This window comes from Rhinolophus hipposideros (genome assembly GCF_964194185.1).
Source record: "Rhinolophus hipposideros genome assembly, chromosome: 19".
Lineage (NCBI taxonomy): Eukaryota > Metazoa > Chordata > Mammalia > Chiroptera > Rhinolophidae > Rhinolophus > Rhinolophus hipposideros.
Window position 1 is genome coordinate 43,180,320 of NC_138065.1, and position 24,173 is coordinate 43,204,492.

A 24,173-nucleotide genomic window follows, 5' to 3' on the forward strand; every position below is an offset into this window, starting at 1 on the left:
AAAATAAATAATCAATGAATCAAAGATCTAAATGTAACAAATGAAGCCATAAAAGTGCTACAACTTTTTTTAATGTGTAATTTTTGTGGTTGTGAAGGCCTTGGTTAGCATGCTATAAAACCAAAACAAACAGTAATAAAAATATTGAGAAATTCAACTATATAAAATGTACAAATTGTCATAAAAACAAACAACTTCAAAAAGGTAAGCTACACATTAGGAAACTGTTTCCTGCATCTATACTATAGAAAAAGGACTAATTTTCTTTAAAAAAAAAAGAAAAAGAAAAAGAAAAAAAGAAAACACACACATACACACACACAAATTAATAAGAAAGTGTACAAAGGATTTGAACAATCAATTCACCAAAGAGAAAATATAAATGGCTCTTAGTATTTTTAAAGATGTTCAATCTCACAATAAGAAAGATATGCATTGAAGCTAGAAAATACCATTTTTAATCTTTTAGAGAATCAAGGGCCCAAAAAGTTTGTTAACACACTATGGCAAAGATGCCAAGAAACAGCCACCATGCTGGAAAATTAGAGAAACTGGCACAAGTTTCATGGAAGGCAATTTGAGACTACAATGCAAAGTTTTATACTCGTTCTTTGGATCTACAATTCAACTTTTAGGAAATTTCCTTCATGTTTATTCTCATGTGTGCAAATGACATCTTTATATGTGTATTTATTGAAGCATTAATATAATAGTGAAATATTGCAAAAAAAAATAAAAACAAAAACCTATATGTCCATCTAAAGGGGATCAGCTAAATAAATTATGGAATGTATACAGCCTTTAGGATGCGGCAGATTTCAGTGTCCTGATTTGGAAGGCTCTCCAAGATCAATTCCTAAGTGGAAAAATACATAGGTGCAGAACAGTAAGTTATATATGTTACTATTTGGTTTTGAAAAATCTATACACTATGCAAGTAATTTTATTTATATATGGAAATAGGAGGATACATGAGAAAATGGTAACAGTGTTTACCTTCTAAAAAGGAAATTAGGCAGTTGGGGAAAACTTTAAAAACAAGGAAATGTTTTTAAAACAAAGACACTGAAAACTATAAAACATTACTAAAAGAAATTAAAGAACATACAAATAAATGGAAAGACATTCCATGTTCACAGACGGGAAGACTTATTAAGATGCCAGTACTACCCTAAGTGATCATAGATTCAAAGCAGTCTCTATCAAAACCCCAACAGTTTTTGCAGAAATAGAAAACTCAAGCTTAAAATTCATATGGAAACTCAAGGGACATAAAATTGCCAAAACAATCTTGGAAAAGAACAAAGTTAGAGGTCTCACACTTCCAAATTTTCAAACTTACCACAAAGTTATAGTAACCATAACAGTGTGGTACTGGCACAACGACAGACATACAGAACAATGGAATAGATTAGAGAGCCCAGAAATAAACCCTTGTATATATGGTCAAATGATTTCTGACCAGAGTGCCCAAACTATTCAACAGGGAACGGAAGGTATTTTTAAGAAGTGATGTTGGGGAAACTGGATGTCCACAGGCAAAAGAATGAATTTAGACCCTTACTTACATCATATACAAAAACTAACTCAAAACGGACCAAATAACTATACATAAGAGCTAAATCTATAAAAACACTTAGGAGAAAACATAGGGGGAAAAACCTTCATGCCATTGGATTTGGCTATGATATCTTGAGATGACACCAAAAGCATAGGCAACAACAACAAAAAATAGGTAAGTTTGACTTCATGAAAACTTAAAACTGTTGTGCATCAAGGGACACTCAACAGAACGAACAGACAATCTACAGAATGGTGAAAATATTTGCAACTCATATATCTGATAATATCCAGAACACATAAAGAACTTCAACAACAAAAACCCCAAGCAACCTGATTTTCAAATGAGCCAAGTACTTGAATAGACATTTCTCCAAAGAAAATATACAAATGATCCATAAGCACCTGAAAAGGTGTTCAACCTCACTAATTATTAGGGAAAGGAGAATAAAAAACTACAATGAGATACCACTGTATACCCATTAGGATGGCTATTAATAAAAATTTAAAAAACAGTAAACAACAAATGTTGGCGAGGATGCAGAGAAATTGGAACCTTGTATACTACGGGTGGGAATGTAAAATTGTACAGTCACTGTGAAATACATTATGGCAGTTCCTCAAAACATTTAAACATAAAATTACCATATGACATAGCTATTCCAATTTTGGATATATACCCAAAAGAACTGAAAGCAGAGATTCAAACACATGCTTATACACCCATGCTCATATCAGTATTATTCACAGTAGCCAAAAGGTTGGAGCAATCCAAGTGTCCATCAAAGGATGAATAGACAAAATGCGGTATGTACATAAAATGGAATATTATTCAGCCTTAAAAAGGAAGTCTTGACACGTGCTACAACATGGATAAACCTTGAAGAAATTACACTACATGGAATCAGCCAGTCACAAAAGGATAAAGATTGTGTGATTTCATTTGTAGGCGGTACTTCAAGTAGTCAATTTCATACAGACAGAAAGCAGAATGGTGGTTACCAAGGGCTGGGGAGAGGGGGTGATGGAGAGTTACTGTTTAATGGTTACGGAGTGCTAGTTTGGGAAGATAGAAAGTGATTATGGTTGCACAACAATATGAGTGCTCTTCATGCCACTAAACTATACAGTTCAAATGGTTAACACGGTAAATTTTAGGTTATATATATTTTACCACAATAAAAAAAAGAAACCCTTAAATAATATACAAAGAAGAGTATGAATTTGAGTCAACGCTCCTAAGTTTGAGTCCTTGCTACCCCCTTTCACAGCTACGTTGTACGTCACCTTAGCAAGCAAAACACTTAGTTTCTAAGCCTCAGTTTTCTCATCCATAAAATGGTAGTAATAGTACTGCCTACTATGTTGGGTGTTTTGAGGCACATCCAGGGCTTAGAGTAGAGCCTGTAGCAGGAGTGCCTCACTTAGTATTGTCTTTAACAAACATTTATCGAGCACCTATTATATCCAGGCACTATGCCAACTGCTGGGAACACAGAGGTCAATGGGGTGGGTTCCTGCCTTTAAGAACCTCACCGATTAGTAAAGAGGACCCTAACTGATGCTCACTCAAGCCCTCGCTTTAGAAGGAAGTGTTTAAAAAGTCGCCATGGAAGTACCCCTCAGGAAGAAAAACTAGAGACTCACGTAGATGGATGGTTTGAAGTGTTTTCTAGTGATGAAACCTGTCCTGAAAACAGAAGGCACCATCCTGAAGAGCAGGGAGGTAGTCTGGATAGCTACGTACAAGACATGTTGCAGAAGAGATTCAGAGGGTTAGACGAGGTGGTCCCTGGGCCCCATCTGGCTCAGAGAGTCTATGACGCTATAAAGTGAGGGCCGACGACAGGACTGGGAACAGCGTGGCTGGGGACAGGCTCCACGGTGTCAGCCTCAGACACCTCTACTTCATGACATCATCCAAACTCCCCCCAGTGAGGACCACAAGTCTCCATATGTCAGGGACAGGTTCAAATTCAAATGACACACGCGATTTTCACATGGATGAATGGAGAGGAAACAAGGCACGATCATCCCTGGATGACAGACGGAAAGGTAGGAAGGTCCAAAGAGGAGGCCTTTTCCTGGGCCAGCGAAAGCTCCAGGCTTCTGGCCTTGGTACAAATCACTGAAACAGGATTCGTGAGTGAAGACCTGGAAGAAGACACCCCAAGGCTGGCCGTGACTCCAGAGAGAGTACCCCACAACAGCTCAGCTCTGGGGAACCCCAGCTAGTCTATCAACCTAGAGGACTCTGACAGCTTATAAATATATATATTGTCCTTTAAACTTTTATTTAAGTGTGTTTTTCCAGGACCCATCAGCTCCAAATCAAGTACGGTAGTTGTTTCAATCTAGTGGTGGAGGGCGCAGCTCACAGTGGCCCATGTGGGGAAGTGGCCCATGTGGGGATCTTAACCTTGCTGTTAAGAGCACCATGCTCTAATCAACTGAGCTAACTGGACGCCCCATGACAGCTTATATCTCAAGGAGAGGAGAAAGAGGTCTCTCTCAGGGGAATTTCAGGGGGTCCTGCACGGAGTGAGAAGGAAAGACAGGACCCCGTCTCCCCCTTGGCAGTTCCTCTGCAGCCCAGACTTCAAGCACAGTGCTGGGTCAGGGCTGAGGAAAAGGGCTGGGAGATGTCCGGACATGGTCTCACCCAGTCAGCTTCCCTAAGGGTCTCAGAGGAAACACAGCCCAGATTCTCTTTGCTGAGTTCCTGACTTTCTTCTTTCCTGGAGTGCAGGGTGGAGGGAAGAGTAATACGGTCAGTGGAGACCTCACTGATAAGGTGACATTTCAGCAGAGACCTGAAGGTGGTGAGGGGCAAGCCACAGAAAGATCTGCAGAAGAGCATCCCAGGCGGAGGGAACAGCAAGTGCGAAGAGCCAGAGGCTAAGAGTGTGCCGAGCACATTGGGGACAGCTTGGAGCCTGTGTGACTGGAGCAGGGAGAGACATGGGCAGAGTTATAGGACACGAGGAGGTCAGAGAGCTGAAGGGCGGGGGTGGGGTTCAGATCCCGTGGGGCTCGTAGGCCACTTTAAGGATTCCGGTTTCTACTTTTAATGAGACGGAAAGCTATTGGAGGGTTTTGAGCAGAAGACTGAGATATCCCGACTTATTGTTTTTAAAAGGTCCTCTGAGCGGCTTGGGTCAAGAATTCACTCCAGGTAGAGAAGCAGGACCACCTGCTTCAGTTAGTAGCAGCTGCTACAACAATCCTGGAGAGAGGTAACAATAGCTTGAACCAGATTTGCAGCAGTGGAGGTGGTGAGAAGTGGATATATTCTGAAGACAGAGCCAGGAGGATTTGCTGACAGGTTGGATGTGGGGAGTGAAAGAAAAAAGAGGTGTCAGCGATGATGCTAAGATTTCTTGGCCTAAGTTACCAGAAAGATGAAGTTTTCATTAACTGAGAAAGGGAAGACTGAAGAAGAAGCAGGTTTTATGGTGGAGATCAAGAATTCACATTTGGACATGTACGATTTGACCTGTCTCTTGGAAATTCATGTAGAAATGTCTCATGGGCAACCGGATAAACCCACATAGGGATCAGGGGAAAGACCAGACTAGAGCTATATATTTAATATCATTAAGTATAGCATTGAATATCCATATATTAGCTATATATTTCTATATTTAGAAATTGTTTGCAGATAGGGCCCTGGATAAGCGATTGTAGATAAAGAAGAGAGGTCTGAGGACTGAGTCCAGAGTATCCAAGACACACAGGTTGATTAAAGGGGAAAGATTAAAAGCCCCTGAGGCGTTACCATGGCGGTGGGAAGAACCCCAGCAGAGGGCGCTGTGAGAGCCAGGTGAAGCATTTCAAGGAGCAAATTGACCACTGGGTTTAGCAGCGGGATGGTCACTGATGGTCTAGAAATAACAGTTTTTTGGTGTGGGGGCAAAGAGACCCTCATTAAAGAGGGTTCTAAAGGAATGGGGGTACCCAAATAGTGCAGGGAAAAATCTCTCTTTATTAGTTATTCCAACTAACTAGGGAAGAAGGAATGACAGGATTAGAATAGCTGCCTTTTATAAGCCCCTAAGGACACAAACAATTCAGACAGGGGTCAGAAAATTATGGGCTCTTCATGACCTGCTTGTTTTTGTAAATAAAGTTTTAGTGGAACTCACCCATGCCTGGTCATGTATGTATTGGCTATGACCGATTCCACACTGCAATGGCAGTGTCGAGTAATTGTGATAGAGCATGACTGCATGCCCCCCACACTAAAATATTTACTGTCTGGCCCTTAATAGAAAAGATTTGCCAACTCTGATCTAGACACTGATCCTCAGTGGCTGCTAATGTCACAAGAAGAAAAAAAACACCAGTGTAGGGACCTGGACCACAGGCAGATCAGCTAAGAGGCAGTCAAGGTCTCCCGGCTTCTTGGGACGCTGTGTGCATGAGAGCAGGCCTGCAGGATGATGCTCCCATGGAATGCTCTTTGTTTTTCTGTACCTATCTAACCTTGCTTCTTTTCTAGCCACCACCGGACACTCTCCCACGTCAGGAAGTCTCAATAAACCTGTCTCTCTCACACTCTGCCACCTGGTGTGTTCTTTGGGCTTGGGGCTTCTCAGACACAATTCCTAAAACACCTCAGACTCAGTCCGAACACCCAGACATTAAGTACCTCTGATGGAAGTACATATACCCCCAGGAAGTCATCTTGCAAAATAATTTTAAAAATCAAATCTGATTCAGATGGAACAGGGTACCAGTTTATAGGGAGTGCAGGGAACAGAAACATTCAACACAAGGGGATGAACCCAGCAAAATCCAGAATGTGGGAAAATCTACAGAAAAAAGACCAAGTTTCTTCAACAAATAAACGGTAAGGCCAAAAACAAAGAGGGGAAGGAACGTACAGAATAAGACTTAAGAAACCTTTCAGCCAAATACAACGTGTGACCCTTATTTGGATTCTGATTCACACAAATCAACTGCTTTAAAAAGAAAACATGATTCAACTGGAAAAATTCGAACACCAACTCGATATCTAAGGATATTAAGAAGTTATTGTTAGTTTGGGCAAGTGTGTTATGCTCTTATGATTATTTTTCTAATCCATTACCTGTTAGCAACTGGTATTTAAATATTTATGGATGGAGTTATATGATGACCGGGATTTGCTTCAAAATTATCTAGTGGGGAGATAGAGAAGGGAGATTTAGGTGAAAAAAAACTGGTCATGAGTTGACAAGTATTGAAGGTGGGTGATAGTACTTGAAGGTTTGTTATACTATTCTCTCTACATTGGTATACGTTTGAAATTTTCCTTAATAAAAAGCTAACTCAAAAAGAAAGGAATAAAGGGAGAGAGAGAATCTGGACCCAACAAGTACAAGCAACTCTTTGGAGAAACTGTACTTCCTTGAGAAGAGAAATGGAACAATTTCGGGAGGAGGACACAGGAGTTTGAAGAACGGGGTCACCTCCACCAGCATCTCCCTTGAGTCCCCGCGGCTGTCGCTGGGGCTTTACTGCTTCTCTTGGCTGCTCTCCTAAACAACACAGTTGGTGTCTGCTTCAACTCCCCGCTCTGAGCCCCTCAGCACAGGCAGAAGGTGTAGCCTCTGACCTTTGGAAGCTGCCCTCTAGCTGCACAGTCAAGTCTCACAGCTGAACAGTTCACCAAAAAGACCAGGAGCATGGGGACATGTGGCTCGGAGGACGTGGCGGCCATAATGATACTCCAGTTCACAGAAGCTGTGATGGGGGCGGGCTGGGCGAGGTGCCAAATGCTGCCCGGGGGAGGAGAGACCCTGGATGATGGCCAGAGAGGAGAAGACAAGGCATTTGAGGGAGGGACGTAACGTGAGCACAGGCTGAGGCCCGATGGCAAGCCCCTTCCACAGAAGTTCCTGTTAGAAGAGGTTGGGGATGACGTCATCCATCCTTCGTGCCAGCCTCTGCTGTGTCACTACGGATAGCTTCCCGGGGGCCATATGGACCCACAGCCAGCTCTCTGGATGGTGTCTGGCCCCACAGCTGCGGAGGGAGCCCTGGCCCTGGGAGGTGCAGGAGGCACCCTCAGAGAGGGCAGGTCTGCACACCACGTGAGTCCCATACATCCAATGTGACGCTTCACTTCAGCGAGGGCGCACCCCAGGCCTGCCTCTCCACCTGGCATCTCCGTCTCCTGAGCTCTGCCCAGTCTTCCTGTGACTCACGATGCTGAGAATAGTCTTGATCTGGGTAATCCACCCAGGCTCCAAAAAGGATGGGCTTCGTGAGGCCCCAGGGGCCTCTGATATTTAGTGTATGAATATTTGGAACGTGCATTTTGCCAGGTCAAGACCACAGCCTTCATCAAATTTTCGAAGGATTCTGTGACTTCAAAGGTTAAGAATCACTGTACCAGAGGTGTAATAATTTTTTTGATGTATCAGAGTTTGGTTGAGGTCTGGGGTATGATTATACCTATTAGGGCTCCTTCAGATGTCGATATGGACCCCTCCTACCCCCCCTCCAATAGAAGATTGCTTCTAGATTAATGAAAGCAAAAATTAAAAGTCTTCAGCGGCAGGCTTACGGCAGTGCAAGCCTCAAGCATCCTCTACCTTTATAGGCCAAACAAAGGAGCACATCTCCCGAGCTACTTCCCACAGAATGAATGATACCACACGTATTTTTCACGCCCTCCAGTTTACAAAGCAAATTATTTCCCTGGCACTTCAGGTTTCGGTTTTGAGAATTTTGCTATGAAAACTTTAAAAAAGCAGAGTAAAGCAATACAATGTGCTGTAATTTGTATCTTTTAATTGAATTATGTTTGCCTTACTGGTTTGAATGCCCGATTTTTAATCGGCACAACACCACCCCCCTACACTCCACAACTTCACATCCCCACCAAAGCCATGCCTGAAAGGATGTGGAATCCGAGGCAATCTGCACTGTCTACCTCCCTCGAATGCCTGATATGCTCATTTAGTCAGCCGGATACGTACTGGGCTTGAGGCTCTGAGCTGCCATAGGATAGCAGAGTAAGAGGGTGAGCTGCGGGCACAACAAGTCAACATTGCTAGCTAATATCTGTTGATTGCTTATACTGCTTCAAACTCCACACAAATCCCGTGAGGTAAGGTGTGCTTCTACACACATGTGAGGAAGCTGAGATTCAGAGAAAATAAGTCATCTGTGCAGAGCCAGTTAGCAATGAATGGGAGTGCCAGGACCCTATCTGCAAGCTGCCTGACCCCGGGGCTGGGGCTCCAAGCCCTGCACCATGGAACTGAGCCCCCATCTGCCTGGTTATTGCTCATCTGATACCCTCCAGACTTGCCCGCCCACCAGGAACCTGGTCACAGGGACCTGGGCAGCTTTATGTTCCAGCAACAGAGTTTCAACGATTCTAGGCGGCCAGCAAGCCTTGCCCCACTCCCAGGGGCAGAGAGCATGATGGAGTGTAATGCTGCAGCCACGCATCACACTCGGGCAGTGTTTGCCTGGTTCCCGAGGCACCTTCCTGACCAGGTATTCCGCTCTGCTCACTCCCTGGGCAGCCAGCCTCACCGGGATGCCTAACGCCTATTTTGATATTTCTGAGATGCTTCGGCCTTAGTTTCAGCCATAATGAACTAGAGGCAGGTAGAGAAGAGGGGAAGAGAGAGGGCTGGGAGGAGGTGGTCACAGCGAAGAGAGGTGGTGGGCAAAAGTCAGAGGAGGCTGGAGGCAGAATGCAGACCTGGGACAGAGAGACCCTCACAGGTCAGGGGGTGAGTGAGGGAGGGGCCCCAGCTCCCCTGGCCCATCCCAGAACAGCTCATCAGCACTCTCCCGTTAGGGCTTGGTTGTGAGGTACTGGAGACATCCCAAGCCTGGTGGTGAAGGGCGGGGAAGGTACAGGATGAAGGGGGAAAGTGAGAAGTATGCCTGGAGAAACAGGGCTAAGTCTGAGCCCTTAGGGGAGCTCACATTCTCAGAAGCAGAGCAGCTTCAATTCCTCCTGGCGTCCCAGCTCCTTCCCTACGCTGAGCCAGGGATGGGAGGTGTGAACCCCCACAAGACCCAGTCCCCCCACCTCCTTCACTCCCTTGGACATATATCCATTCAACCAGGGTTTGGAGCTGCTGCCATGTGCTGGGGCTGGGCTGGGCTTGGGGACACAGTGGTGAGCAACAGGGATATGGCCCCACTCCCCAGGGGACTTCCTGCCTGGGGGACACAGATAGACACATACACACATAAACTGGGCTGAGTTCTCTAAAAGCACAGGATGCTATAAGAGAGTACAGTGGAAGGGCCTAAACTAGACAGACTGTGGGAGAAGGTGGTTGTCTGGGAAGATCTCACTGAAGAAATGACATTTAAGCTGAGACCTGAACAATGAATAGGCATTCACCTCATAAACGGGGTGTTCGGATGGAAGAATTACAGAGAGGGAACAGTACATACAAAGACCCTGCGGTGAGAAAGAGCTTGGTCCATTCCAAGGGAGTCCAGCGTGGCTATAGGGTGGTGGGCAAAGGAGAGAGATGTAGGAGCTGAAGCTGGAAGAGTGGGGGCGAGAACGTGCAAGGCACACAGGCAGTGGCTAGGACCTTGGATTTCAAGCCGAGAAGTGAGTGGCATGATCATGTTTCTTCTTCAAGGTCATGAGAGCGACCGTGTGGGGCATGAGCTATGAGGAGGACCAGACAGGAATTGGAGAGGTCAGTTAGGACGCTGTTGTGGCCAGTCTCCGGGAGAGGTGGCAGTGGCTTACCTAGGAGGTGGCCATGCCGCCAAGAAGGGCACAGAGTCAAGAAGTATTTGAGCAGTTAGACTGTCAGGGTTTCCTAATGGCTTCCCTGAGGGCCTGGAGAGAAGCAAGAATCAACAGTGACCCAGAGTTCTGGGTGGCTGAGGGTGCCGCTCATCAAGACATAGAAAGCTAGAGGGGAAGCAGATTTGGCGCGGGAGACAAAGAGTTCAGTCCGAACATGTTACGTCTAAGATATCTCTGGGACAGCCAAGCAGAGACGATAAGAAAGCTGTTGGATACAGAGGTCTGGATCTTAGAAAAGAGGTCTGAGCTGGAAATGTTAACTTTGGGACTTGTGAGAAATGGTTTGAGTAATGCCCCCCAAGTAGCCGTGAGAAGGTACCTGGCAGGCATCTAACTACAGAGGCTTAACTGAACGAGAACTCCAGCCACTGGGCTCTGAAATCCAATACTGCATTTGCACCAAGGGAGCAGGGCAGGGACACGAAGGCTGGCCCACTCCTGGGAGACACGAGACCCTCTCACAGCCGACTTTGGCTCGAGGGCTTCCCGGCAGCCTTGTGGGCACCCTTAGATTGCAGGGCAGGCTGGGACCCTTGCACTCAACCTTCCTTCCCTCCATCCACCACTCAGGATCAGACTTGTGTGGAGTTCTGATAGCTCTTCCAGCCTTTCCCGGCTCCCTCCCCATTACCTTTTATAGGTGTTTCTCCTAATTAAACCTTTGCACATTTAATCTGATCTTTATGTCTGCTCCTGGGAGGACCTTCCCGCATTGATTCACAGCCTGACCCTGTGACTTGCTTCAGGCAATGGAACAACAGCAACTGTGACACAAAGAAAGTATTGAAAAAGCCTTGTGCATTGGTGCTCGCCCTCTCTTTTGCTTCTGGAAACCCTCTGCAACCATGTGAACAAGCCTGGGCTAGCCTTTCTGAGGGTGAGAAATCAGGAGGAGAGAGGCTCTGGCCATCCCAGGGTTCCACTGCCTCCACCGATGACCCATATACTATATGTAAGGCCAGCCAACCCCAGCCAAGCCAGTCCAGGACAAAAAAACCAGTCAACCAACCAGAGAACTGTGAGAAATATACAAGTTTGTTTTTATCGACTACAGAGTTTGGGGATGACTTATTATGCAGAAAAAGTCAACCGATAGAAGAGTTGGGGGCATAAAGATGGTATCCAAAGACATGGGAATGACTTGGTCCTATCATACATTTGGGGTCCTACCCTCAGTCTCTCAACCCAAACCTTTCCTATGGCTCTTGCCATAACCACAGCCCACCTGAAAGTTTATTTAGCACTTACTATGTTCCAGGCAACACAGGAAGGGTATACAGTCATAACTAAAAGATACTCTTCATCTTAAAGGAAAAAGTATAGGGGAATCAGAGAAAACCCTTCTTCTACTTTCTATAATTAAAAATGATTGGGTAAAAGTTGGCAGGAATATAGAATATGCCTGGATTCTTCCATTTCAGGCTTCGTGGGAACACTTTCTCTCTCTCTCTCTCCCTCTCCCTCCCTCCCTCCCTTCCTCCCTCTCTCTGTCTCTCCATGATATCACAGGCTTCAGTCAACTCACCACTTTCTCTGAGAGGAGTTGATCCGTTCTTGCTGTCATTTTAAAGTCAACAAATGATGAGTACTCTGTTAAAGTCACAGTGTCCTAATCCAAGGGAAGATGGTACCGCAACAGAAGGAAAGACAACCAGGATTTGCCGAATGTTCCAGAGTGGCTTCTCTACTTGTTTGTATATTCAGTAAACTTATCGATCACCTGCTAAATACAAAGCACTCAGGTGACACAGAAAAGAGATACCACCCCTGTTATCAAAGATTTCTCACTCTAGGCAGGAGGCTCCCAATGACACCTCTACAGCGCAAGACACTGAGGGAGTCAAGGAGAAAGGATCGAGTACAGCTTGAAGGGGATCAAGGAGGTCTCCCCGGAAGAAGTTACTGAGTTTGGAGGATACGCAGTGGTGCACCAGGCCCTGTGGGGAGGGGCTAGAACAGGCCAAGCTGAACAAGAATGGACAAAGGTATGACAGCACAAGAGGAGAAGGAGTGTCCAGGTAACTGTGGTAGCTCAGTGGTGCAGAGTATAGGGACAAGGCAAGTGGAAATATCCAGAAACAAGACTGGAGAGTCAGGTAAGGGGTTAGATCATGAAAGGCTTCATACATCATGCCATAAGGAGTTTATTCTGAAATAAAAAGAAACTCCATGGAGTGATGTCAAGAAGAATGCCATGCTCACATCTGCATTTTGGAAAGATGGCTATGGCCACAGTATAGAATACAGATTTGGGGAGACAAGACAGTGTTCAGTAGGCCAGGAGAGAGACAGTAAGTGCAGAGGTAGTCAGGGTAGGGAGAAGGGACAGAACTCTGCAGCACCAAGGAGGGACAATCCTCAGAATGATGGAGATGCGGGGAGTCACGTGACTCTCGGATTTGGGGTTGGGCAACTGAATGGAAGGTGGTACCATCTGCTGAAAGAGCTCTGTGAGAGGAGGACAACATTTGGTAAATGATTATGGTTTCTGTTTTGAACAAGGTAAGTTTGAGGTACTATGAAGTGTTGAAATAGAAACATCCAGTCGTCAACTGGAGAGAAATTCTGAAATTCAAAAGAGAATCCTGGGGTGGAAAACAAATCTGGGCGTCACCAGCATATGGGTGATGGCTGAAGCAAGGGGAAGGGATGAAATCCCTCTGGGAGAGTGTGTAGCATAAGAAAAGAGGCAGGGTTGGGATCAGGAAGCACCTACATTTGAGGGTCCGGTCACTCAGTTCCTGTCTGGAGGAGGAACCCAGCCAGAGAGAACCAACCAGAAGAGAGATGACCAATTAGTGGAAGTACCCACAAGACACCAGCTATCTGGTTGCTTCCATTCTCTTCTCAAAAGTGTACTGTAAACGGCCAAGAAAGCGATTAGCACTAAGGTTTTCATTGTTCGTAACAGATGTGTCCAGAAATATTTGCATTTTCATTAGGAGTCTAACCCTCATAGTGATTCTGGATTTGGAGCCAAGACATGAGTCCAAGCCGGGCTCCACCACCTACTGTGATCTTGGGTTCTGGAGGCTTTTGTTTGCTCCTATAAAATAGGGTTAACAATTCCTGTATCTCCAAGAGATGTAAAATACCAAGTTTCTGGAACATCCCTTCATCTATGCCTCTAACAGTGGTTCTCAACCTTTAACGTGCATCAGACTCCCCTGGAGGGTTTGGCCCCAGCCTGTTCCTGACTCAGGATGTCTGGGATGATGCTAATGCTACCGGTCCAGGAACCACATTTTGGGACAGATGTTCTTCCTGAAGGACTGCACCGTGTAGGTGAGGACCCATTCCGTATACTCCAGAACTGGTCTTGCGAAGGGCCGTGGGATTAGCGCTCTAGGTTCTCATTGCAGGAAGCATGTTAAAGCGATGGGAAGGTGAGGGGAAGGGAAGGGACAGGCACACAGTCTTCTCCCTTTGCTGTCACCCAAGACATCTCAAGTTGAGTGATTCACACCTGCGAGTTTGAAAAGCCATGAGTCACTGGAATCAGTAGGTGAGCTGCATTGACTCAACCCTCAGGGAGGCAGGAGGGGGGCAAGGCGGGGAGCAGGTCTGCAGAGTCACAGAAAACAGCCAGCAGAATGGACTGAGGTCTCCTGGGCACCTGATGAGCCAGGCCCCGGGCTGGAGAGAAGAGAGAGATGGCAGTGGGGCCAGAGTTAAGAAGTGGGGGAAAGGATGCCTCCCTCCCCAGGGTAGAGGGCGAGAGGGAGCCTTCGTCAGGCATTTCCTCCCCATTTCAGATAGGTTAGCCTCTGCTCTGGGTTAAGAAGACCATGAAAAGCAAGACAAAGCAAACTGGGACTTCCTTGGGAAGCTACTCCCTCAGAATCGCCCATCCCTCTCCATCCCTCTCTGCCCTGGTGACGCCCAGGGAACCTTCCCCACTCTCCCCAGGACACTGTATAGAAATCTCCAGGGAAGCCCAATAGAGGCAAGAGTGGAAGGAACGTCGTCTTCTTTTAACAAAGGCCTGCCACAGACATCATCTTATTTTACTTCTTAAAAATCCCCCCTGAACTCCCAACTTTACATACGTAATTTTTTTCAACCCACATTTACTCCCATGCTAGGTACTAAGATTGCAAACACTAATTAATCACAATGCTTGCCTTCAAGGAATTTTGCCTAATGGGATATGAAATGCACTGCCCTTATTTTATAGTCTACAAAACACTTTCACGTACAATTGTGCTCATTCCTCAGAGTGGCCATGGAGAATTGGTGACCTGGACCCTATTTCGTTTTTTGCCATTCTGATCTTCAGCTGGATATCACCTCCTCAGATGCCTCCCCTGACACTCCAATCTAAAGAGCTACCCCGTCAGTGCCACGTCACCCTATTTGAATTTTCTCAGTGACATTTATCACAGTCTGACTTTTTTCCTACAAATTTGTCTATTTATTTTCTCCCCCTGCTTCTCATCTGCCTCCCTTCCCTCTCCCTTCTCCTTTCCCTCTCCCTTACCCTTTCCCTGTAGTAGAATATAAATTTTACAAAAGTAAGAAATTTGTCTGCTTTGTTCACTGCTATATTCCCAGGACCCAAATTGTGCCTAGCCCAGAAGAGGCACCAGAATACATTTGTGGAAGGAAGCAGGGTAGGATGAGAGGATGGCAGAGGAGGAGGGAGTAGGGGCACAAGGAGAGGCTGTGATTTTTCCACTAATTAGCAGAGTGGAGGCTCACATCTGTTGCTTTGCCCCCCAGCCCAGTCTCCTTCCCCTCCAACCACCTTGGGGGCCATGCTGGGCCAGCACCCAGTTTCTGAGGTGGACAGGCTGGCTTTCCTGCACAAGGGTAGAAGTATCCAAAACTCTGAAACTTCAGCACTGAAAAAACTCATTAATCCAGAGTCTGAGATGTGACAAAAAGAGAGGCAGAGGTTGGGTACGAGTTCACTTGTCATTACAAAATCCTTCACTACAGAAAGCATGGAAATTTGTCCGTATTTAGGATCATTATACTGAAGAAAACATCACTCAAGGGCCAAATAAGTCAAGAGAGATTCAATTTACTTCCTTTGAAGAGGCAGAAATATAAAATGTTCTTTACCACTTTTGAAAGTAAGAAGAACAAAATTCCTACTCAGTAAACATAGCAAACAAACAATAAAAAATTCTATTGTTTGACGAGGTAAGAGGGGTAGACAAAGAATAAAGAGAGGGAGAGAGAGAAAGGATGGGAGACAAAAATCATAGAACAAACACTGCACTTACAATGGAAGGGGGCGTCAAGCAACCACTGGGTCCAGGCTCCTTCTCTGAAAGATGGGGTACTGGGCCCGAGTATTGCTCATATAGCTGAGGCCTAAGGAGTTAAGTGATTTGCCTGTGGTCTGTAGCCAGTAAGAATCAGAGCAAGACCAGATCCATTATGCCGTAGCCAGAAATCATATAATTTGGTAAAAGAAATGAAGACTTCTTCAAGGTACTATACTTAGAGCAAGAAACCAATTATTTGAGAGTGAGAACCATGTCACTGTCATCTTACTTTCCCGTTCCTCCTAGCAAAAGGCTGTGTACACGTTTGGTTCATGAGAAAGTGGGGGACTCCCAAAAGAAGCATAAGAGAGGTACAGACACAGACACCCTCTGCAGCACAGAAGACACAGAGAGCTACATTGACCTCAAGTCGCATTTTTGCAACTACAGTGATAGTCCCATTATGACAAGGCATGTCCATCAGAGTAGCCCTAGATTTTGTTACCCAGATTAAAAAGTTTATGGCTCCTCCCCTCTAACTCCAATCCACCAGCACCATCTGCTCCCGTACCCCCTATCCAGAGAGGTTGAGAGAGAAAGAATTTGCACTCTGCCTAAGATTTGCAGAGCACAGAGTGCAAAGTCACCCTGAAGCCCAACCTCCACTTTCAGGCAAGGTAAATGAGCCCCAGGGAGCTCAATGACTTGCCCAAGGTCACATGGCTACTTAATGGGGTTGAGTCAGGGCTAGAAGTCAAGTCTCCCAGGCCAGTGTTCTTTTATCTACCCCCAGCCCCGGTTGTCATCCCCTCTTCCCCCATGCCAGCCTGCTGTTCTTAGACTAGCTGATTATGGTGCTATAGAGTAAATAGGAATGATGACTAGGTGGAAACAATTTCTAGAATTATCTACTTAAGACTCTATTTTTGCCTACAAGATGGGAAAAGGCTCTGAGGGACCTAACCAAGACACTGTCTGCTGGGTATGGTCAGGTTCCCTTATAGGAGGAATCTGTAAAATTACCTCTGGGCAAACTGAAGGATGAGGAGGTGCTGTCCATGTCGAGGCCATGGTCAGTCTCTGAGACAACTGGGCTCACTCCACTGTGACCCTGACAGACACAGGCTTCAATGACTAAGGTACAGACAGACCCTACAAACCAGGCGGTGACCTATGCTCTGTCTTTCCTGAGACCATCCGACCACCCCAGGCAATCATGAGCACAGTGGAGTAGGAGAGACGTCTCCAGCAGGGCAGAGAGTGCCTGACCATACCCAAACTTCACAGACACCATACTCAAACTTCACAGACACTAAGAAAGAACAATGCTGACACAAAGGACAGGGGCAACATGAGTCAAGAACCAGGCAGGGTAGATAAGACGACGGCCCAACCCATCCCAGTCTGGAATCATCCATCACCTGCAGGACCCCACACAGGTGGGACTAAATCTGGTGGGAGCCAAACACTGACCACCTCAACCTCAGCACAAAGAGGCCTCATTGCAGGGAGGGAGTCAGCCAGCCTTGGGTTTGAATCCCAACTCTGCCCCCACTGCCTGCGTGAACTTGAGCAAGTTACTTAATATTTCTAAGCTTCAGTTTCCTTTCCTATAAAAGAGACACCTACTTAATAGGATTAAATAAGAATTAACTGCAATGAAGTCAAGGAACGGCTTGGTATAGTAGCTGCAAAATAGTAATGACTCGATAAATGGTAGCTACAGTTTCTGAAGCCCTGCAAGGACTTGGCTGTCTAGCAGACCCAGGGGCTCCCTCACACAAGAGAGGAGGTAAAAGCCAGGTATTTCCCTGCAACAGGATGCTTCTTGAACATGAGTTTCTCAGTTTGAAATCAAGACACACACACCCCATCCCCAGCCTCAGGAGAGCCCAAGAAGTCTGACAGCAGTGATCCAATAGCCCGACCATGTGACTTCAAGGGTCGGGTCTCTGTATATCATGCCACCATCAACACAACACTCACAATTCCTGGCAGTAGATGGCCTCCTGGGAGCCCCAGAGTCATAAATACCACAAAGAAGCAGACAGAGGAAGAGCTCCATGTGGATCACCCTTTATTTGTAATCCCTGTTGTCAGAGCATGAAGTTCCATTCTGGGAATGGGATTTTTGGAGGGACTGGTGGAGTTGGGAAAGGAGGGGTTCATCAAAAGGAAGAGATTTGTATTCAGAGCTGGATTCTCAGAGGGAACCGAAATAAAATCCATTTGAGATCTGAGTCAGGAAGAACCATGCCAGGAAGGAAGATGCAATATACACATGACATGAAAGCATCAAATGTTGCCTTGTGAACTGTCCCTGCCTCTGATTCTACAGTCACTCTTAGGACAATCATCCATCCTTATGTGTCTGGACAGTCTCTATTGTTCATGTGTAATTATGACCAATGCCTCTGTCCACTCTCAAAAGTGTCCCAGCTTGGACAATAAATTACATGATTACCCAATACTACAAAAATGGTAAGAACATCTTAGCTGGCCGGAGACTGAGCATGGGAGAGAACAGCAGAACTGAATCAAACAACAAGAAAAGATCATCTTTTTCTACGCTCTAGAGACGGCTGCACAATCCTACAAGACCCACCCATTTGCAGAAAAGAAAGTTCTATATTTTCCATTAGTAATTCCTCTTGGAACGGTCAACCGGAAGTTTCCCCTGGAGTCGACCCTAGCTTGAGCTGCAGTAAAGAAAGTCCCTTTTCCCTGGCTCTGATGTCAGCGAAGATGAAGCAATGCTCTCATTTAAACATCAGAAACATCCTTTCCTTCCATGAAAACTCTTCTCTGCACTAAGCCGCCCTGGTTCCTCCAGCCCTTCCTCGAATGGTGTATCTGTGACATAGTGCAGCTCCGCACCCCCAAGAGCAGGTAAGAATCAATGTTCCAACACAATGGCCTCCAAAGGCAACAGCAGGTGAATCATGACAAAGCTCCAGCCAAGCATCAGGCTGAACCCCCTGCTCTGAGTGGCCACAGAGTCGCAGGTCCAGCCTAAGGGAGGCCTCCCCTCTTGAGCAAGTAGCCAAACTGCCACCTGGGTCTCCAGAGCAAGGGAAGCTTTGATCTCAGGGAGATGTGGGCAGTGTCTCCCATCATCCTCTCTGGGGAAAGGGCACAAAGCAAACAGGCGCAGAGGGCTGGGAGGTTTATGCCTGGGAAAGGAGGTGCAATTAACCGCTGGCTCAGGGAGACCCAAACCATGTCAAAAAGCACATCACTCTCAGCAGCCTGGCCTCTTCTCCACAACCCCTCCCTCCTGCGAGCCGCAACTCCCAGCCCTCTCCCAGGATACGGTGGACTGGCCGCCAGCAGCCGGCTCTACCCACAGACATCCAGCCTACCACCAGTCCCACGACACCTCCAGAAGCGCACACAGCTTCCTTCACAGAAACTTCGCTAAAGGCTCAGTCCCTGCTCAGCGAGCCCTCCCTCCAGGGGTCCCCCCACAAAACTTGCAGGTTCCAGGACTGGCTGCGGGGTGGCAGGAGGCCCCAGGCTGGCAGAGTCCAGTGATGGCACCTGCTCCAAATCCAGCTATGCTCCCAGGCAGCGCGGACCTCCCTCGCTGCCCGCTGAGCAAAAGCCCGACCACGAACGAGATGCCAGCGCTGCCCTGCGCCAAGGGGCACCCCGCACACACCCCAAAACAGCCAACGGCACAGGGCTTTCCCACGCCGGGGAAACTGCCGCGGAAGTTGCAAAGGAAAGGGCAGCGCGTGGGGAGGAAGAAGCAGCTTAGAGGACGATTCCAAGAAGGTTCAGGCAAACGAGGACTCTCCACAGTCCGCCCGTCCCCAACAGGTAGCTGAGCCCGGGCAGAGGCCCCGGGAAAGGCAGCGGGCACCAAGGCGCAAGCCACCAGGACCTGGGCAGCAAAAACCAAACCCCGGGCTTACCTTGAATTAATGCAGAGTCCCGCGCTCGGCTGAATGGGGAGAGTGTGCTAGTATTCCAGAGACATCCTTGAATGGTTTTAAAAGAGCAAACATGTGGGGGGAGGGGAACCGAGCGAGGGGAGAGGCGAGACCGTGAAATTGAAGGGGGAAGAGGGAGCAGTCAAAAGGAAAAAGGGGGAAGGAAGGCAGGAGGAGGTAAGGGAGTGAAACGGAAAATAAAGGGAAGCAGTTTTTGAAAAATCTGCCTCCTGCCCACCGAGGGGAAGGAAATTTCTGACAGTCTGCAAGAGAACTCACACACGTGCCCCCCCAAGAGGGGCAGACGGGGTGGGGTGGGGGGTATCGCAAAGGAGGTGGGACGTGGGGAGCTGTGTCGGAGCTGAGGAAGGAAGAGCTGTCCAGGCCGGGGAAGCGCGCGCAAGTGGGCGCCCGGCAGGCGTGAGCGTGCACACCGGGCTGGGGCGGGGCGCACCCGGCTGATGGGCGAGGGGGCGGGGAGGGGGCAGTGGGCGCTATGGCCTGTGGGCAGGGCTCTGCGTAGTAAACAGCCTGGGGTGAGAAACTTACGGCAGGGTTTCTGTGCCAAAAGTACAGTGACCTCAAACTTCCACAGGCCATTTCCACTGGGAAACATCATCCCAGCTTACGAGCGGGGAGTGGGTGCCAAGGTCCTGTGGGTGGACCTCACCCCGGCTCCAGGGTCCTGGTGCTTGTTTCCTGGGCAGGAGGAACCTGGATGGGGAGAGCATGACTACATCTAAAGAGAAACGGAGACGAGTTGGTGGCTTTAAGAATCAAGTTCATGGAGAGGGGGAAGTGAAGAGGGACCAGTCCCTGAGCCAGATGCCGCACAAGCACAGGGGGCCCAGCCACAGGGCAGAGTATCTCTCTCTGCTGCCTCTGGAGGGAACTAGAGGCTGTCTGAGCGTCACCAGGGGCCATCCAAGGGTTCTAAGGGAGACCCTGTTCCCCCCGGGGGGGGGGGGGCAGCTCAAGAGCACAAAAAAGCAGCCCTAAAAACTGTCCCCTAGTATCTCCAAGGCTTTCTAGATCTGAATCCCTTAGAGTGCGCTCTCGCCCACGGTGTCTCTGATTCTTTGCACATCTTTCCCTCAAGGACAGCAGGAATGCCTCCCAGAACCCTTGCTGGTGAACACCTGGGGTCCTACCAGCCCTTCTTTTCAGTCCAAGTAGGTCCCCAGAGGGGCTTTGCCAGGTGGCTATACACAGCTGCCCACCTTCCACTAAAAGCTCAGAATCAGAGCACAGAAGGGCCCCAGAGTGAGGGGAGGAGGCAGTAGGATTGAAAGGGACAAGAAGAGAAACAGAGGAAGAAGCAGGGAACGAGGAGAAAGAGAAAGGGGGGACTTCTCTCCTGGCAGCTCTTGTTCCCCAGGGCCTTGGCACAGAGGGGCCAAGTCCTCTGACACTTACTTTGGGGGTTGCCAGAGTTGAATGAGGACAGTTGGCCTTTCCTACCTAGCTGTGAGCTCCCTATGGGATTCTATTTAGTCAACTTTGTACTCTGTATACCCGCTCACCCCCAGCTTGGCACATCTCAGAAAACAGGCACTGAAGGGAACTAGGTAACCACAAATTCAAGGCTCCTCTCTCCTTCCTCCGAGTCCGCTGTGGGGACTCCTTGGCTGTTTCTCAGTCACCTCCAGAAGGTCTGGTTGGGAGGGTCACTCTGTAAGGCCCAGAACTTCAACCCCAGGATTAGGTCAGTCCTGAAAATCATCACCAACCCTGAAATGAAGTAAGTCTGGTCTCTCAATGAATTAGACTTTTGGAAAGCCAGGCCTCTAGCCGTGACATTAAAAACTGTTCCAACTGAGCATGAGGAAAAAAAAATTCAGGGCTACATATCAGTTGTACAGAGGCTGACAGATTTTTGGAAAGGCTCACAGATCTGGTCTCCTATATTAAGAATTTTTTTCCAGTGCAAGCATCAGAACGCAATGGAAGTCTCTCTTGTGGAGATCTTGGGCCCTGCCCAAAGGGAGGTATAGGGAATCCTGGGGAATCAGAAGCCCTCCTCTCAAGGGAGAAGAAACACAAGGTAGGGAGGAAGAGGGAGAGATTTTCCAACTTTACGAAACCAACCTCCGAATCTACTAAATCTATTAGAGGAAAGGAGAATGACTCCATTCGTTCCAAAACAGGTTCTTCATGGCCCCAGCCCACCCATAAGGACACACAGACACAGCACAGTTACCAGCCACTGAAGCCCTTCTCCCATCAGCCTGTGAGCAGGAGCTTTCACAATACAATGTTTGGGTCTATTTTTATAATGAAAAAGTTGAAAGAGCTAGGATACCAGAAGGCTGATGGTTTTCCTGGCTTGGAATCTCCTTCAGAGAAGACCATCCATACTCACCCCCCCCTCCATCATCAAAACAAACAACAATTGTGCCCACAAACAAGATTCTCCTTGACAGCCCATTCATACTACTGGGAGAGGGCCATACCCACCAACCAGATGGTTCTACAACAGAGTCCCTTAACCTAGCTAGGAAGGCATCACAAGCCCAGGTGCCCAAGTAGGACGACACCTCAGACACACCTGCCATTTTATTTCTTGCCTCTCTGGCTACAAGTAACAACTAATTAGAACAATATGGTATCCTTTCAGACGTACAAATATTAGTTTTGATTCTTGTCCCTTTGGGGTGTGCTATGGCTGTGGTCCAGCGCCTTTTGCTCTAGGCAGAAGAGGTGGGGAAGTCGGCTGGGTATAAGGATTTAGTTCCGTACACACTGCCTGCCTCTCTCCACCTCTTCACCCAGCAGATGTGTCTCCTCTGTACCCAGCAGGGGGAAAGGGCTCAGTGCTCAACACGCACTCTTCTCTCTTGAGCCAGATCAGCAAGGAAGCAACTTACCGCACCTCCTAACAGGACTCCGTTCTGGAGCCCCGGCTTCAAAGAAAAGACCCTGGTTTAATAATTCAGCCTGCTTGAATGCCATTTAGTAGCCATGGCAACCAGTTCCCTGACATCTAGTTGTAGGCAGCATGTGGTTGGAAGGGGAAAGAGGGAGAAAAGGAGGAAGGTAAAGGAGAAAGGAAAAGAGACCCAGCTCAGATTTCATCTAAACTTTGCCTTTTACTCCACATGGTGTGACAATCCTGACAGGGTGAGGCCAGTGAATGTCAGCCATCCTGCCTTTCCCTAGCTCTCTCGCTCCATCTCTTACTTCCTTCTCTCCCCATCTTATCTGTCTCTATCTCTTCTTCTCTCAAACCTACTGGAAGCTGGGAGCTCTAGGTGTCTGACTCTGCTTTTGTGACCGGCAAATACCTTTCCTTGCCTCAGTTTCCTTATCTGTAAAATGGGGGGCTTGCGCATGTTCGCTGTGGTTCCTTCCAGCTCTAACAATCCATGATTCTATGGTTCTCTGTTTCTGTCATTGTTCCACCTTTCAGCCTTTCATCTCTGTCCAGCTGTCTCTGTCTCTTCATCTCTCTGCCTCTTTGTTTCCTATGTTTCTCCATCTCTTTCTCTCTTTGTCTCTCTCATATTTTTCTCTCTCGCAAATGAATACCATTTGCCATCAGGTCTTACCATTCCTTCTTGCTGGAAAGTGTCCCATTACCACCTCCTTTTATGAGATAATGCTCCTCCTCCTGCAGGTTACAGATCAGACATCGGCTGTTCTAAGAGGCCTTTCTGGCCCCCTTATCAGCTCCCACAGTACCATGCATGGGCCTCTACTCTACCTTATCTCACTGTTTTGTTGGTACCCCAACCAGCTTGTGAACTCACGAATGGCAAAAAGAGTGCCTCCTTCATTGCTGTGTGCCCAGGACTGCCATTTGGAAGGCACTTAACAAGTAGTGGTTGAATGAAAGGGTAAATCACCTCAAACCACAGGTTTCTGAGTCACTGCCTGTTAATGACCTCAGGACACTCCCCAGAAGGGGCCCAGGATGTCGAAGCCAGCCAGGAGCCCATTCGAGTCTCTGCTGCCCTGGACTACCATGGATAGGGGCAAGGGGAGCTCCTCCCCAAACTGTTTTGAAGAGGTGGTCAGCCAAGGTCAAGGGGCCCTCTCCAACACTGAAAGGAATGGGGAGACTCCAGAAGGGAAGTAGCTCCTGGAGGGACTGAGGATGGGCTCCAGCAGGAAGGGGGTAAGTGGCTAACATCAATAGTGGTTCCCTTCACCCCATCTCTGGGGTTGCTCTGGCATCATGTGAGCAAACCCAAAAGGTACCTCCAGCCATGGAAGTTCCCTCCAAGGTGTCAGAGCCTCAGCAAGTGGCTGACATCAAGTAACTCCTTTCCTCCGGGAGCAGGGCCATGACAAGGCAGGGTCATGCCACCAGGGAGGGTGCCCCAGGCACATAGACCATCAACTGGGGAGCCAGGCGGCAGTGGGACCAGTGTTTCTGGTCCCTGCTGGGAGCCCATCAATGTGGATTTCTGTCATCCGGGAAACGGCTGCTTTAAAAAAAGTAAATAATCTTTTGATTGTCATCTTTTGATGGACAAGCAGGATCTATCCATTCTAGAAAGCTTAGCTGTAAATGTGAATAAAAGGCAGGAATTCAGAAGACAAGGGTTTCTTCCCAATGCTCCCTCATGAATTCTCTTTCATTCAGACCTTCCATAAATGGGAAGGGACAGAGCCGAAAAGCACACCAGCCCTCATACGTGCACAGAGCTCTGTGCACAGAGCTTCCATGAA

At 47.6% G+C, this 24,173-nt stretch overlaps 1 protein-coding gene across 1 annotated transcript in view; it reads right to left on the bottom strand.

Annotated features, from left to right (window-relative positions):
• CACNA1E (calcium voltage-gated channel subunit alpha1 E) overlaps positions 1-19,839 on the bottom strand; it is a 425,092-nt gene extending 405,253 nt beyond the window's left edge. The window contains exon 1 of the mRNA XM_081024587.1: positions 19,482-19,839. The gene's annotated coding sequence lies outside the window, so the exon portion shown is untranslated. The remainder of the gene's footprint in view (positions 1-19,481) is intronic.
• Between the last annotated feature and the right edge of the window lie 4,334 nt (positions 19,840-24,173).